This window comes from Vespula vulgaris, chromosome 3, assembly GCF_905475345.1.
Source record: "Vespula vulgaris chromosome 3, iyVesVulg1.1, whole genome shotgun sequence".
Taxonomy (NCBI): domain Eukaryota; kingdom Metazoa; phylum Arthropoda; class Insecta; order Hymenoptera; family Vespidae; genus Vespula; species Vespula vulgaris.
The window spans coordinates 4,016,762-4,035,000 of record NC_066588.1 but is presented as its reverse complement, the minus strand read 5'-3'; the positions used below and the strand labels follow the sequence as shown (position 1 = coordinate 4,035,000).

Below are 18,239 nucleotides of genomic sequence, written 5' to 3'. Positions count from 1 at the left end.
TGTAGTAACGCCTTCGTCGTTTATAACGTTATTATTATTATTAACATAATTTGAATCAAAATTGTCAATATTGACAAGAAATGGTTGAAAAATTTTCTTCCTTTCGTTTCATCTAAATTATACTTGAAAATTTGTCTATATCTTCGTTGTGCGAAAGAAGATATTGTTTTTACAAATTCGTACATAAAAATGGATGAATTTTGGGATACGATAAAAAAAATTAATAGGGATATAAAAATGTCTCGCAAAGAGAGAGAGAGAGAGAGAGAGAGAAAGCTTTGCCAAAGGAAAAACAATCGGGGATATAAAAAAGGGAATAAATATGTATCTATATGTATTTCTTAAGAGCTACGTTTTCATATGCGCAGACTAATGGGAAAATCGGTATTCAGGTATGTAGGCGTAGGCGTGTCTCTCTCAGGGTAATGAACATAACGACTACAAAGCGGTACCTTGACATTCTCTTCGGAAACGTCCTCGGAGACGGTGGGAGTGTGAATGTTTTTTTTAAAAAAACGATCGTTCCGTTGTTTCCAAAGGGTCCACCAAAAGGACGATGAATTTATTTTTCCAACGCATTCGTTTCCTCCTCCTTTTTCTTAATTTCTTCTCTTTGAATTTCTTTCGTGAAATTAAAACTCAATGTCGCTTTTTCGATATCTCTGTGAAAAAAAGAAAACGAACAATTTTTACTTAAAATCGTTCATTCTTTGCAAGATTATGATATATATCGATATATTCGAAGTAACGTCTTCAAAAAAGAAAAAAGAAAAAAAAAGTCTTCCGTTCTTTTTTTTTTTTGTAGACATAAAAAATATAACATTAATATTATTTCATCGAAATAATGTACAACGAACGAACAATTTTTATTTAAGATAATTTCTTCTTCAATTTTCTTTTTAATTTTTTTTTTTTTTAATTGAAGATACAAAATTGAGATATCAAGTTGATAGTAATCGAATTATTTAATCAAAATAATAAAAATAAAGTATTTCTTTAATAACCGGAACCATTCATGAATATCGGGAGGAAGTATGAACGAGTCATGTCCTTGACGAGTAAATATCGATAAAAATAATAAAAAAATAAAAAAAACAAACTACAAAAAGATAATAAAAAGATGACTGTTTCGATCGAATACTTATCAAGTTGATTTCCTTATCATTGACATTTTTTCATATCCGTATTTTTTCAGCTTATCCGCGTTATCTTTAACTTCCGTTTGGAAGACTGACATCATGTAATCGCAAAGTTAATGATCTCTTTTTTATTTTTGTAATTTTTTTCTTTTTCTCTGACTAGAACGACGCAGACGACATAGATTAAAAAAAGAAATAATAATTTTTTGGATGAGTAAAAGTCGTTTGAAAAAATGTAAATATTTAATTGATTTTACTTAAAATTCATTATTTAACTATAAACATTATACTTACGAATAAAGAAAGTATATTAACCATTTCTTTATGTAATTATTATAAAAACAAAAAAAAAAGATCGGTCGTTAAAGGTTAATCCTCTAAAAATCAATTTTTTCTTTCTTTCTTTCTTTTTTTTTTTTTATATAAACGTGAAATTTTAATACTTAGCAAATATTAATTTCGGGATAGGAATTAAAAAAATTAATATAGCGAGAAATATAATAATTTTGCAAGGGGAAATAATAAAATAGGATTTACTGAAGAAGAAATTATCTATACATATATTATAGAGGCTTAAAATATAAGATAATTAATATAGATCTCATTTCCATAAAAATAAAAAAAGAATGACTCATTCCTTCTCTCGTATCTTGCACTAAGTATAGCTTTAATATAATACTAAATATTAGCTTTTGAAATATAAATATAAACTATGATAATTCCGTAACCAAAAATAAGATATACAAAAAAAAATATATGAGTATATGACTTTAAAGTACATGACATTATATAGGATTAAAATATTAAAGAAAAGTCAACACAGATCTTATTTCTATAAAGATAAAAAAAGAATGATTCATTCCTTATCTCGTACCTTAGACCTTTTTTCCTTTCTCTCTCTCTCTCTCTCTTTCTCTTTTTCTCTCTTTCTCTCACCCCTTCTTTTTCCACGTGTTCAATTTTTCGATCGTCACTCGGTTCCACCAATCATATCGATGGTAATAACGACGAACGAAGAGACTACGATGACGAAGATTGCGATGATGACGACGACAAGGATGATCGTTGAAGATGACGTTATCATTGACGACGATATTTCAAAGTAGATGACGATGATGATGGTGATGATGAAGATGATGATGTAGAGTCGATGGTGACTCGCGCGTTGCAACCTGCCAGTTGCATCGGACGCATCTGAATGGCGTCTGAACGGGTTGCAAAATGACGGCCAACTGCATTCACCTCTTTCGGTGGTGGCCGTGGAGGGTGGTGCGAGGTGGAGTGCAGACGCGCGCATTCGTGACACGGATACGAGGCAACCCCCCTTCGATACAGTGTCGTGGCCTCGCTTTTACCACCCCTTCGAGTAGGTACGGCTATGTGCTACCACCTAACGACGAGGACTCTTCGTGTGTCGGAGCTTCGTTTAAATATCCTCCTATGGTTTACACAGAGAATTTTTTATTCTCTTTTTTACGTTCTTTTTTTCTTTTTTTGGACCTATCTTTTTTCCTTCTTCTTCATTTTTTTTTTTTTATAATTTATGCAACAATGAAAAAGTTGTCGTTGTTGTTGTCGTTGTTATCGTTGTTGCTTCTTATATCTATGAATTCGTAAGGGGATGTTATATGCTTTTTATAAATTTCTTGACCTAAAATCTTTTTTCCATATTCTTTTTTTATTTTACACAACGATCAAGTGATTTCTCAAACGATTATTTATGAATAATGTAAAAGCAATATTTGTATTTTCACGAGGAAAATTTGTGTATGTGAAATAATGTAGATATAAAATGTATATGAAATAAATGTACTTTGTAAAGTTCATGAAAAATATAGTATAATACTCTCTATCTGATTTTTTGTATAGGTAGATATATAAGAATTTTCGATGATTTATTGAGATCGTAGAGACTATCGAAAATAGATAAAAAGAATAAGAATAGAAGATTAATGAATTTGCATATCGATTAGAACGGGAATGAATAACGGAAAGTGTATAATGATCAAAATTAAACATGAGTATACTTAAACCCGATGCTCTGGAATTTTTCCATTCCTCCATGGAAAGAGGTAATTCTAAAGAGAGAGAGATAGATAGATAGATAGATAGATAGATAGATAGAGATAAGTATTTTATAAAGCAGGAAACCGATGACATTTATCTTTAAAATGTTAGATCGTCTTACAGAGAAATCCTTGGTATCTCTTTTCCTTTTTCTTCTTCTTTCTCTTTCATCACAACTTTTGTCTCTCCAACTACGATGGTGTTGCTCACGTGAGAAGAGAGAAAAAGAGAGAGAAAGAAGAGAATAGAAAACATTGAATGAAATTTCGAGGTTCGCGAAGAAGAATTGTGTTCTCAAAGGAAAGTGATAGTACCCTTAATTCGTATTAAAACTGCGGAACTCTCTTTGGTAAAGAAAATAAATTTCTCTTTGATCTCTCTTATTTCTAATAAAAAAAGAAAAAGAATAAAAATTAAATCAAACGAAATTAAATGAAATTAAATGAAAAAGAAGTTGTAACTGAAAGATTACCCAGAACATCGATACCTCTCCCTACCCTATCGTTTCACATAATATTAAATAATTGTATTAATCAAATATCAAAATGTATTATATTCTGAATTACCAAAATGAAATTTCTCTCTTTATCTCTTGTTTGTACACTAAAACCAAAGAAAATAAATAAATAAATAAATAAAAAACACTTTATTAGTATTAAATAATCATATCAATCGAAAGACTGTATCTGTTATATTCTAAACTACGTAAGTAGATCCCATGTCCAGATTATTTATATATCAGAAAGGTAAATTCCCATGATGATGAAAACTTTCCTAACAACAGCCCTGAGGGAAGTCCTAACACTAGGGAGATCGAAAAAGAGATTCCTGTTTCGATCGCAAGGCAAGGACTAACCTCCACCCTTTCGCTCGATAGTTCATCCCCTCTTGGTACGCTGTTGGAGATTCCCTTTTTTCTTCTCTCTCTCTCTCTCTCCTTCTCTCTCTCTCTCTTTCTTTCCTTTTCCCTCTTTCACTCTCCCTCTCTCTTCCTTTTTCCATTTCGCTCGACCCTGCGCGCGTAGTGGTCGAAGAGTTGGGGCCGAAGGGGTGACTTGGTGGGAGGAAAAAGCTGAAAGGAGGAAACGTTGAATGAGGACTCAAGGTTTGGGAGGGTGAGAGAGGATAACTGTGGTAGCTCTCTCACGCTGCTAGAAAGAGAGAGAGAGAGAGAGAGAGAGAGAGAGAGAGAGAGAGAGAGAGAGAGAGAGGAAAAGCAAGTGCCGGCCGACAGAGAATGAGAGAGATACAGAGAGAGAATGAAAAGAGAGAGAGAGAGAGAGAGAGAGAGAGAGAAGGGGTGAAAAGGAAGGGGGTTGAATGTAGGCTAGTCTCGTCGGCGAACCGCGTCCCCAATCGATACACACGCAGCAAACCACTCTATGCTTCTTGTCCTCTCTCTCTCTCTCTCTCTCTCTCTCTCTCTCTCTCTCTCTCTTTCTCTATCTCTTGTATTTTCCTCTTTACACGAATCGAATCATTGTTCACATCATTCAAAGAATCTTTTTTTTTGTTCTTGTTCGGATAAAAGAAACATATGGAATGACGTACAGATATATGTATATATATATATATATGTGTATGTATGTATGTACGTTAGTATATATACGTACGTATAGTATAGATAAAGGTGATGAGTAATAATGGAGAAAAAAAAATTTGTTTTGTTTTTTTCCCTTTTTTTCTTTTTGTTTTTCTTTTTCCCGTTCAATTCATCGATTAGTCATACCGATGAGTACCATTTAAGCAAGTATTTCGTTTCACTTTAGTGATCATTTAATGAAAAACGAATGATGTTTTTTGTAATACTGTTGTAATTTTTTTGTGTGCTTGTTCGAATAAAAAAAAAAAAAAAAAAAAAGAAAAAGAAAAAAGAAAAAATGTAAAAATACTTAAACGATTCCATGTATTTACGATAGATAAATAGTTAAACCTTAATTTCTCTCTCATAGGTCGTAAAAAGTTTCTTTACTTTGATGATGGAAAGGTCGAAACTATTTATGGGTTTGTGCGCACTAAATTTGATTACCGGATGTTCTCTACCTTCACCAAGTAAGTAAGTACCTATTACTCTGAGGATCGCCCGCGCGAAATTCGAAAAAAGAAAAGGAAAGAAAAGAAAATAGAAGAAAGTTTGAAATGTCAGCAGGAGGATACCCACGTATCGATACACTCGGACGTAATCCCATAATAACACTTACGAACATGATTTTTATTTATAATCGTATAGGACAAGTGTTACTGAGAGATAGATAGATAGATAGATACATAGATAAATAGATAAATAGGTAGATGGAGAGATAAATAGATAGACATAGATAGAGATAGATAGATAGAGAGTGAGAGAGACACGTGTTATTACTAAGAGTATGTAAGTGAAAAACGTTTTAACTAGCACGCCATTTACGACAGTCTGATGCTACTGCAAAAAGAAATAGAAGGAAGAAAAAAGAAAAAAAAGAAAAAGAAAGAGAGAGAGAGAGAGAGAGAGAGAGAGAGAGAGAGATAATATACACGCCCACGGTGTTCGAAGAACCTCGGTAATTTTATATCGTTCCTGTACACGAGAGCGAAAGCTTGTACAAAGCGTCATCTCCCTGAGGTCACTTGAAATCAATTTAGCCAGAGGGTTCCTATTATTAGAAGTCGCTTTACTCGATCTCTTCATCTCTCCCTCTCTCTCTTTCTCTCTCTCATTCTCTCTTTTTCACTCTTTCACTCTCTCTTGCACTATCAGTTCTCACACAAACATATATCACACATAGGCATATCCGTGTAGACGACATTTTGTCGAAAAAAAAGAGAAAGAAAGGAATTTATTTCTTTGTTTCCTCATTTCATTAACCCTACACACACACAACTAATTTGTTTTCCTCTGTAGATAAAAATTACATAATGTAAAAGTTATATTATAATACTATTTATATCAATATAATTGTACTACTTATATATTATTATTTAATTTGTTAATTTTTGTTTAATTAGTTTAATTCGTTTTGTTAATTTTTTTGATAAATTAAAATGAAACAATAAATAAATAAATAAATATATATATATATAAATGTGTGTATATTTCAGTTATAAATATTTTAACGTGGAAATAATACTATTCGAACAAAGTTACGATTATACTTCGTATCATTGAAAAATACGTAATAAATAATCGTGTTAAAAGAAAATTCATTAGAGATAGGAAAAGTAAAAGTTTCCGTAAATTATATTCAACCTAACCGATATCTCGACCAGAGCTTGATTGTCATAGTCGTTGTGTGTATGTTTGTTTATATGTGCGTGTGTGTATGTGTGATTACTTTTCGAACAAGAAATTTTAGTTAGACTCGTTCATTGAAAACTCTTACACACCTATACCAGTTTAGAGCTTTCAACAGCAACCTCGACCACCCGTCGAGCTTAAAGATCCAAATCTTATGTTAGCAAAACTTCTTCAATACTATCCGTTACAATAGCATTCAACCGAGAATATACTTTTTTCTTTCTTCTTTTTTTTTTCCGGCGATATTGTTGTAATGTGAATACATAAGTGATCATCATAAATTATATCGTTCTCTCTTGGAAAAAAGAGAAAGAGAAAAAAAAATATATATATATATATAAATAGACGTCTTGAAAAACAAAGACATTCTTTCGTTATCTATATCTTTTCGTTCCATTGAAATTTTTCTTTAAAATTCACAACAACATGAATAATATTATCATTTCATATTTTTCACCTTTTTTTCTTCTTTTAATCGTCACGTAGACATTGATTAATAAATTGAAAAAAATAAAAGAAAAAAAAAAGAGATTCATTTGTAGGGAGTGATTCGTTTGTAAAAAGAAGTTTTCAGGATAATGAAAAGTAATATTAATCCATCCGATGAGTTTATTTATATATGTACATATATATATATATATGTATATGTATAAAGGTTGTCCATCCATAAACATCCGAGAGGAAATATCTCGCAACTGATTGAAGTTAAAAGAAAGTTTAATACGAGAAATTTGCATTGCTCTGATGAGTCAGCTACAAAGTGCATGTGAAAATATTTTTTTTTTTCATTCGTGACTTTTTCGAGTTATGAAACTCAACACGGTTTTTCTTTTTCTTTTTTTTTTATATTTTTAATGTTAATAAAATTTCTTTTATTTTCCTTTTCTTTTGCATATTTATATATAAGTAGCTGTTATTCGCAATCGAAATTATATGCGCTAAAAAATTGTTACTACGCATTTATCGCAACATAATCGACATCTTTAAGTATCGAAGTAGTTATTTGAAATTAATAATAATTTTTCAATTTGATAAACGATCGTCAGATCATATAATATTTTGAAGTCGATTGCGTCGAATATAATTGTTGATCTTCGACTCGTCCAAATACGCGACTGCTTGTGATTTGTAAATAATGTATTTATATATACATATCTATTACTCATTCTATGCTAATATAAAATATTAGTAACTGATACGAAGAAGCTCTACTGAATGAAATACCGATGGAGTGCGTGCGTACGAGGATCGATCGATCGACTCTGGTTGGCACGATTGGACGCGCATAAATAAATAAGTCTCATTCATCCGCTCGGGACAAGAGGCTGCCTTGGATGGCTCTTACTATGATCACAAAGGAAATGAGATCACGATGAAAGTGCAATTTTGTGATTGCAAACGGATGTCGACTTTGATATATGGTTAAGTGATAAATTAACGATGATAAAGATGATAACACGAAAAGAAGAATGAATTATGTTTGATTATCAGAAATTTTCTTTCGTGAGATCGATCATATATTTTTTTAGAAATATTTTTCTATATTTTTCATAGATATAAAGAAATAGAATTACGATTATCAATAAAATTATAATCGATGTATCTTGTATCATCGATGAATAATCTCGGATATCAATAATAAATAATTAAAATTTAAGAATAAAAAAGATTAATAATTAATATATGAAATTGGAAATGTAACGATTAAATTCATTTATGATCCAATCAATTTTTTTATATAAATATAAATCTTCGATCGAAGAGTACTAGTATTAATAATAAATGATTAATAACTGAAATTATGATCGACATTTCTTCTTCTTGTTTTTTATATACTTTCGATCATCGATAAATAAACTCGAATGTTAATAATAAATAGTTAAATCTTTTAGTTCGAATATTAATAAAAGATCTACAAAATCGTGTCGTTGATCGAATAATTATTTTTCCGTGCTAGAGCTGGAAAACATCCGGCATCAAGCTACTTCCGGTTGGCGCGCGATATTGCAACGCTTTTCTACTACGTTGTTAACCGATCGGTCCTTTGCGTCATTTCCGTTTCCGGTCGAGTACGAAGTTTAAACGTCCTTCGACGATCCGTCGAGCGAACAGCTTACATACTAGCATACGTTGCGAAAAGCTCAGAAGCTCAACGTGAACAGCTTTTTAACAACATGATCGCTATCGTTTTCGTTAGAAAGAAAGTTTGCTGGCCTCGTTTCATTACTCTATTTTTACACGATAAAATCATGTTGTTCTCGATAATCGTTGACGAGCGTTCAGCTTTACAAAATCATGTAAGTAGTAATTTTCTTTTTTTCCTTCTTGAGTCTGTTCTTGAACGAGCAGTTTCTAGAACTACGTCATATCCGTTTCCGGTCAAACAGAACACCCGACTTTCCATCTTTTACGATCTTTATGGATCTTTCCTTTTCTATCGAAGATCTTTCGTCCCGTTGCACACGAATAGTTATTTTTGTCAGAAGTACTTTCATTTGTTATATTTGTACGAATATATGTGATATTTCTGTTCCTTTTTCTTTTTTTTGATTTTTTTTTCCAATAGAAATCAAATTTATAATTAAATTTTTTGTCGTGTCTATGAGTTTACTTAAAAGACATTTAGAACTTGGAATATTAAGTAACAATTAAACTGAATTAAACAATAGAAATGACGATATATAATTGTTATAACATCGTATGTATGTAATAATAAATAATCATATTAATAATACTAATATACAATAATTATATCATATTAATATAAGCGTACACTAACAAGCAATAACGTAATATCTATATTAGTATATTCATATTATATAATACTAATTATAAGCACGTGAATTCAAAGTTACGTACCATTACATACAGGATTAACCGAGGATAATGTGCGAACAAAACTTATTAGCCTAATGTCTATCTGATTTCACGCGGAGATGAGTCTGAAAGAAAAAAAAAAAAAAAAAAGTTCTTTTTCTTTAATTATCACATAAGCTTTTTAACAATTTTTGCGTAAAGAAAAACAATAGCAACAACAAAAATTTTATTTGAAATACCAAACAAGGAAGAATTTTCGTCGTGTCGAATTTTAATCATATTTCATTCCTCTTGAACGTATAAAATTTCATATAAAATTTTGATTATTCTAAAACTTACGGTAACTTTCGATGTGATGAGTGAATTTTAGAGAAAAAAACAAAAAAAGGAACAGCTGACTCGTTGCAAACAATTTGAAGGAGGGAAGATGAATTCACTTTTACAGACAAATAATAATAATACGATGCGTAATCATCTATAGTTCGCGCAATATTTACCGGTAGGTAAGTATATCCGGTTTCAAATCGAAGGAGAAACCTCGAACGTCCTCGATTTTCTTTCGTTTCGTCGATGCAAATTCCCGAGAATTAATCGGGCTACGAACACCTCGGAATGCGAGCTGGCGAAACGCTTGTTGAAAGCTTGGCAGGAAGAAGATCGCCCACGTAGTTTCGGACTCTAAATGGAAGCGCCTTTGATGGCTCTAGTGAACAACAGAACGAACCAAGAATGGTCTTGGCTTGCTATAAGAATGTATACACGTGTATTATGTGAGTCACCTAACATATATAACATTGTTATTATTGTAAGCTGTATACATCTTTTTTCTTTTCTTTTTTGTTTATTCGTTATTAATACAAACTATATATATATATATATAACGAACGATAACAACGAAAAAGAATTTGTAAAAATCTGAAAGTTAAAGAAGTACTTAAGTTGATCAAATAATTCTTACATAATTTCGTCTTTTTTTATCTTATTTTTTGATAATTTTCGAAAATAAGGAAATAGAGGAAGAAAGGGAAAGAAAAAAGGAAGAGAGACACTTTGCAAAGTATTATTGAATCACCCTGTATACGCCTCTCGTCGTTTAAAACGACTCTTGAATCTCGAATCGTTCGTATAAAATTAATGGAAAAATAATCTCCACTCCTTGTTATCTTTCTCTTTCTTTTTACTTCTCTTAAGACGGTATAACTCGAAATCTTCGAGAGGGTGCAGGAAATCTTTTAACGAATTTCGGGATTTCCAATGGAAATGATACGCGTGGGTTGTTTGGTATTACTTCAAACAAACGTAAACGTGAGTTAATGTTAGAGAACGCGTGGCCGTTGAACGGCCGGGAATCTTTGCAAAAATAATCCGTTAGGCGTTGAGTAATTTTGGACGTTAATTATTTACGTCATCGACTTCCCGTTCGTATATATCTCCAAATGTATATACATACATATATACATATCTATAGAAACGGAAGAAGAAGTTCTCATCGATCCTTTCTCAGAGAAAGAGAGATCAATTTTTCTACTTGTTGAAAAATATGTAAAATCAACATTTCAGCTAAGATTGCATTATCGTTAACTGGTCGTACATAGGTTGAAATTGGATCGTCGTTTCGTCAGTTCTACATACATACTTACTTTCATTGTACTTTGAAAGAAGTGGAGCAGGAAGAGAGAGAGAGAGAGAGAGAGAGAGAGAGAAACTTAGGAACAATCTGAAAGAAAAAGGAAGGAAGAAAAAGCGGATGTTGTAGTAGCTAAACAAAAGATTTCTATGAAGGTCAGGATGGAAGGAAGAATACGATGGGATGTTATAAAGAGGAACCATGACCGGTGGGGTCACCTTTCGAATCATGGCTGCTGCTACTTTTCATGTTTTGTGATTCTCTTCTTTTACCTTTGGAAACCTAAATGCATTATTTCCGCTTTTGCTACCATATGTATTTCTCTTTAGCTCGTTCTCACGACCGATTCCTAAGGATCATAGTTCTCTAGGATTCCGTTGTTTTTTTTTGGTGTGAATTTTTTATCTTTCTCTTTCTCTTCCTCTATTAATAGGTTATACCCGATGAATGTGATAATTTTTGTTATTTTTCCTTTTTTATCAGTCGCCTAAAAACATGTAAAAGTGATGTTACTATTTTATATATATATATATATATCTTACGAGCAAGTACTTAACAAGCTCACTACTAAATGTCCACTCTATATTAACGTAAAGTTAGGGAAAATTTTAGCAGGTTGATCGACTTAACGAGTTCACCGCTAATCCAAGTTTCGTTTACAACGAGGAAGTTACGAGATATATTACGAATATAATTAATATAGTACATAACTAAAGTTAGTTTACTTATCGGAGAAAAGGATGCGGATTAATGAACGTGGGAAAGGATACTAAAAGATAATACCTGGAACGAGATCTAGATTAAAAATTTGTAACGGGTATGAGAAACTTACGGATGCGTAATATTCTTAAACTCTTTTTAGGCGTAACGTGAGACGGGAATCACGCGTCGGCGATTTGCGCAAAAGGAAATAGAAAAATACGATGAAGGAGCACGTGTTTCTTCTGTAACGAATAGCACACCAGAGAGCTAAAAAGAAATGTCTACGGGAAATGTCATGGGACGAGACGATCGCTCTCTTCCTGCATTTTGTCGTATCGACGTGCCGATTAATACTACGTGACTACTAACCTTGTCACTATGTTTATATTCATCGTTATTCTTACCGTCCTTCCCCATTGAAAAGAATTTCGTCGAAGTTAACGCGTTAATATCGTCCAAACACAAACGAGATAATTAAATATTTACATAATTTTTGTCTTCTTTAACTTCGACGAACTCTTATTTTTCAAATATGTATATAAGAACGAAATCGAATTTCATTGAATTTTCTCGACGGAATACGATTTCATTTTTAAAATGATCCTTTTAAATTTTAATTCACGATTGAAACACAATCGATCTTATTTTTCAACGTAATACGATACATTTTGCGAACGTAGTTTTATTTAATTTATGAATGAAGTTCAATTTGAACTTATGAATGAAATAATTCGATGCAATTAGTAAATGAAATATAGTTTAATTTATAAATGAAGTTCGTTAATAAAATTTAATTTTACTTATAAATGAAGTTTGTAAATAAAATGTACAAACAAAATTTTAGTCGATTTTTATGAATGAAGTTAAATTTATAAACCGAAGTTCAAGTTGACTTTAATTCGTGAAAGAATTTCTGATCGATTTATTAATGAAATACGATTCGATATACGAAGTTCAGTTCGGGTTAGTTCAATTTATTAATGAAATTCGATCGGATTCATGAATGCAATTAAATTCAATTAACTAATATAATTCGATACGATACAATTTTTTATCGTAATTATTGGCTGATATAAGATATGACACGTGTGATTTATGATTTAATTATAAAGAGTTTATAAAACTTAACGACACTTTATTCCCTTTTTTTGAATATTTAAAAGAATTAACCGAAAGAGTTTTCTTTGACATATCACGAAAGCTGAAGGCGACATAAAAAGCAATCTTTTCGTAAATTGATTCCGTTCGTTATCACGAGTGCCTCGATCATTACGTAAGTCGTCCGAAATAGCAAGGGACGGGGTAGTGGGGTGGAGAGGGTGGAGAGGGGACTACTACCAGTGGGAGACCAAGTGCTTAAGTTAAAACGGAAGTACGCCCACGGCTCGTCAAAGGTTTCGTTCATTAAGCCGCCCTTTTCTCCTTTTTCTTCGACTATTCGGATATACGGTAACGGCCATAAGAAAGAAAGAGAAAGAAATAGAGAGAGAGAGAGAGAGAGAGAGAGAGAGAGATGGCGGTGTCTGAGAGTGCTAGTAATTAGTGACTAATTAGTTACATCAGAGGATGAGAACTTACTTCTCTCGAATCACTAAATTATTTTTATCGTCGATGTTGATATCAGCTTCAGATCGGAATACTAATACTAATTAGTAAGTAAAATATCGCTCGATCGAACTCCTAACGATCTTAAACAAATGTAACATTGATGTATCTCCGTTATGATTATAAATTAAAAATTTCGAACAAATGTCATTGTTCGTTTTCCGTAAGAGTTATATTTCAGATTCAATATCGAGATGAGTGTCTCTTGTTTTTCTGCTTACGTAAGGGATTAGATATACGATTACATATGAAGAGGAGAACAAGTCTCTCTACGTACAAAACACGTATATCTCTCTCTCTCTCTCTCTCTCTTTCTTTTTTTTCTCTCCCTCTTTCTCTTCACACATATATATATACATACACACATATATATATATGTATATATATATATGAATCTTTTCTTGTGAACATGTTTTCTCGTGGTAGAGAAAGAATAGCTAGAGGAAAAATGATGTAGTGGGACAGTGCAGAGAAACAGAGACAGAGACAGAGAGAGAGAGAGAGAGAGAGAGAGAGAGAGAGAGAGAGAGAGAGAGGGAAAGGCTTTTGCTCGATAAAGAGAAACACGTCAACCCTGCGCATACGCAATGCGAATATCCAAGGCACCTTCAATGGGACGCCAGCCCATTCGCATCCGCTGCAGGGGTAGAGCTCTTTCATTGAGCGGCTCCGTTGCTTCCGCTTTCCGTTCACGTGTCTTTCTCTCTCTCTCTCTCTCTCTCTCTCTTCATCTTTCTCTTCCTCTGTCTCTCTCGCTCACCATTATCCGGCCATTCTCCAGTACTACCCACCCTCCTTCAAAGATCTCCGTCTTCGTACCGGCGCGCGTCTCCCTCGAACGTGCTATCGCAGAAGGGATGCTGTTGCTGGGCCTTCTCTTCTCCCCCTTCTTCTCTACCCTCCTTCCTCTCCCACCCTCACCTCCTCCCTTCCCTCGCACTCCTCATCTATATCCCAGCCCTTCTCGTCGCATTAACGGCGCGGTTTAATTTCGAATCGGTTGCTAGGCCAGAAACGTCCCTCGGATACATGCGTAGGCACGCGCCGATATTATTGAGATATCTGTTGGAATTGAGCATATGGAAGAGATCTTTTTCATCGTTCATTATTTTGATTATATGTTTAATTAAAAAAATGTTTTCTTGTTCTCGTTTGCTTGTTCTCGTTTTTCTTTTTTCTTTTTTTATTAGCACCTTGATGCTTGCGTTTACGGAGCGACGTGAAAATATATTTAGAGCTTAGTACATATTTAGGTTAGAAATTTTGTTATGAATTCTTCATTTTTGAATCCTTCGTACGATCTGTCAGGCATTATTTTGTTATTTCATTCTTTCATTTCAATTTCTAAGAATATTCTGAAATTTATCTAGTAATGATGGAAAAGTATAAAGAAAGTTATTGTAATCTTTTGTCTTGGGAAATATTTATATTACAAGATTGTAAACAAATTAATATGAAATGATTATAAACGATGACATTTTATAATACATATGTATATATATATATATATATATATATATATATATGTATGTATGTATGTATAAGGGTAGGTGTTTAAATGTCAATATATTTCTTGAGTAGTTATCTAACTCGACCTATAAAACTTCTTACATGTTCGCATCGATGCATCCATTACATCTTACTTTCTCTTACTTAACCAGAAATTGACGAGAATTGCTCTTCGATATTGGTTGGTAACACGGTCGAATGGTTGACCGACTCTATTCCGAAGGTTTCTTGAATTTCCTGTCTACGTATATACATATGTATACATACATATACATACGTACGTATATATATATGTATAAATATATATGTATGGATATATGTCTATGGATGTATATATGCATTTAGCAATAAATAGAATTCCTCGTAAAGACGAAGAGTCGACGGTGGAAGCTGCGAGCTTACGTAAAGTTCCAAACGAAGTGCTAGAAGGGAAATTTACGATACGGAAGAGGTACATGTTCCTTAAAAAATGAATGCCGAGATGGAGTCGTTCATTCATATTTTCTCTTTTTCCTTTCTAAATAATTGAGATTCTAAAGTTTCAAAATAATATAAATAAAATTTATTTCTTCCTGCAAAACTTTTCACCTACTTTTACCACCCGACCACTGTTTTTCTTCTCTACTCTTTCAAACTTCCAAATTTAATTTTCATATTATGCATCTCACAATAAGTATCATATATATATATTTTTTTTAATAATTCAACACACAGTTGAAATTAACATTCATTATGTGGATTTCGTTTAACACTGCAATAAACATTAATAAATGTATCTACCTATTCTTATCTATTTTAGTTTTATAAACAGAGGAAATTACGAAGAAGTTAAAATGTATGCTAGAGAGAGAGAGAGAGAGAGAGAGAGAAAATTATTGACAGAAAGAGAGAGAAAGAAAGAAACAAAGAAAGAGAGAGAGAGAGAGAGAGAGAGAGAGAGAGAGAGAGAGAGAGACGAAGAAGGTAGGAACTCCAACTCTCGACCTCGACGTTTATTCTTCGCCGCTGGGAATTTATCGCCACCCTTTTATTTCCCTCTTTCTCTTCACGTGCCTCTGGCAACAACATTGCTTGGTAATTACAGGAGTCTGCCTAAGGAATGGCTTTTTTTCTCTCTTCTTTTATTTTTCTTTCCGTTTTTTTCTTTCCTTTTTATTCTTTCATCCATTTCTTTTTCTTCTTTCTTCTCTTTTCTTTCTACTAAAAAACTTGTGCCCCTTTAGAAACGTATTCAAGTGTGTATGTACATTTGATTTCTAACAAGTTTTAACTCTATCATCTGGAATGGATCCAACTTACGTAAACATATTCGCTATCATCGTTGAACGTTGCATAATCGTGAGAACTAGGAAGAAAAAGAGGAATAAGAATAAGAAAAAAAAAGGAAAGTAAATCAAAAAGAATAAGAAAGAAATTGTGAAAAAAAAAGAAAAAAGAAAAGAATAAAAAGCAGTTTATATAATTCGTACATAGAGATTGCAATGTTAGTCCGATGATAAAGAGAATGGAAGGTCGTAAGATCGGATCTACGTACGTATATGTGTTTCTCATTTTCTCTTGAGTATATTACTTGGACAAACCATTTAATTAAATCAGATGTCACGGTTGGCTGTCAACATGAGATACGAGTAGGGTATAATGGAGACCCACGCACACTCGAAGCATCCTGCAATTGAAAGCGTTTACGGCATGCATTTTGCCGCAGGTAAATCATCGGACGTGTGCGGTAACGTTGAAATTGCTTTCTCTCGTTGTTGAGAGAGAAAGAGAGAGAAAGAGATAGATATAGAGATAAATAGAAAGAGAGAGAGAGAGAGAGATGAAACACGTATTACTATTCTACGTATTTCGTCGATATCCCGAATTGTGTACGTGTCAGGAAACACCTTTAAAATTCTATTGAAATTCTATTTCCTAAGCGAACATTAGATATAGTAATTTCAAATATTTTTATAAAAATCATTGCATCGGTCTTTTCAATGAGAGATATTTATGCATACGTAAGAAGTATATAGTTTCGATGCTACATTAGATCATTTTAAATCCTGTACAACACACGAACAAATATGTACACATTTACACATGGTCATCCTGTTTGGTATGTGGTATCTGCCATAAATCTAACGTTCTATCTCACGGTGCTTCGTTCATTCTATCAACGCAGAATATGTGTGTGTGTACGTACGTACGTACGTACGTATATATAAAGTCGATGTAGATTTATGTAACAGGCGAAAGGTCGTACGAGAGAAAAAGAGAGAGAGAAACAAAGAGAGAGAAAGAGAGACGTTTCGAGAAACGGATATCGGTCGGTGCTCCGATTAATTCTATTCAATGATTTTAGTAAGGTCAAATCTATACTCGATATGTTTACTAGCAGGCTACATCTTCTATGTGTATTTGCCATTGAATAAAATCCGTTTCATACGTTTCTCCTTCGATATCGGTTGAATTTTTATTTGATTCATAGCTTTTTTTATTTTTATTTTTTATTTTTACATAAACCTTGAAATCCAATGAATTCTCCTTTGATTTAAATTCTTTGAAAGATTTTGCACCTATGCATATATGTATATGCGCCCTATTTTCTTTTTTTTTTTTTTTTGCATCGATTCCATTCTCTTACTTTTCTTTTGATGATTTATAAATCAAATATAAATCGAATTAGTATCGGTAAGGAAAGATTGTTATTTACATATCTTATCTGTGTAAAATTTTTCTCAACACTCTTATATTTATTGATCTTCAATCTTTATGTATATAAATTTTCTTATTTAACGAGCAAATAAAAATAATTATCAGTATGTATATTGAATAAATAAATGAAAATGCGAATTACGTGCTTCTTCGTTCTTCTCTCACATCCCATTCCATGCGATCTTCCATAGAAATGAGTTTACGTACCTGGATGGTCGTCCTCCTAACAAGTACCTTCATTGATAGAGGGGATGAGTGATGCAGGTGGTATGAACGGGAATCCTATGGTGACCTAGTTCCAGGAGTAGTGACGTCGATGAGACCATTCACCCAAGAGCGTACCGTGTTAACGTCAAAACTAGGTCATCGTGTTGCGGCTTGTGTAAAGCAAACCTTCTACTTTCCTCTTCTCTCCTCTCCTCTCTCCTCTTCATAACACTTGTGCACCTAAATATCAAGAGAATCAAGTGTCAACCTGCCCATGAATATCAGCTGACAAAAGCCGATCATGATTTAGTTTCATTTAGTTGCTTACGAGTAAATATCTAATTATGACTTGGAATTTAATATCGCTAGATATTAATTCTATCCTTCGTTAAAATGAAATGTGTTTTTGTTATTTTAAGATCAAATCAAAGAAATGAAAAGAGATCAATTTTATACAGAAGAAATATATATTCTTTCAATTGATCATATTTTCGTTACTTCTTAATTTCGTTCAATAAATTTCATTGCAAATCAATTAGTTATAGCGAAACGTGACACGAATTTTTTCACGTTTGAAATATAAAGATTTCGTATG

The 18,239-nt window shown here is 32.7% G+C and overlaps 1 protein-coding gene across 2 annotated transcripts in view; it reads right to left on the bottom strand.

Moving 5' to 3' along the window:
• The window catches only part of LOC127062806 (tyrosine-protein phosphatase non-receptor type 7-like), a 28,473-nt gene extending 10,436 nt beyond the window's left edge, over window positions 1-18,037 (bottom strand). Inside the window, exons 1-2 of one of the 2 annotated variants that reach the window (XM_050991598.1) lie at window positions 17,645-18,037; window positions 453-662 (exon numbers count right to left, since the gene is read on the bottom strand). The gene's annotated coding sequence lies outside the window, so the exon portion shown is untranslated. Of the gene's footprint in view, window positions 1-452; window positions 663-2,013; window positions 2,388-17,644 lie in introns of those variants that run through there. The other variant, XM_050991597.1, reaches the window with a different exon arrangement.
• Between the last annotated feature and the right edge of the window lie 202 nt (window positions 18,038-18,239).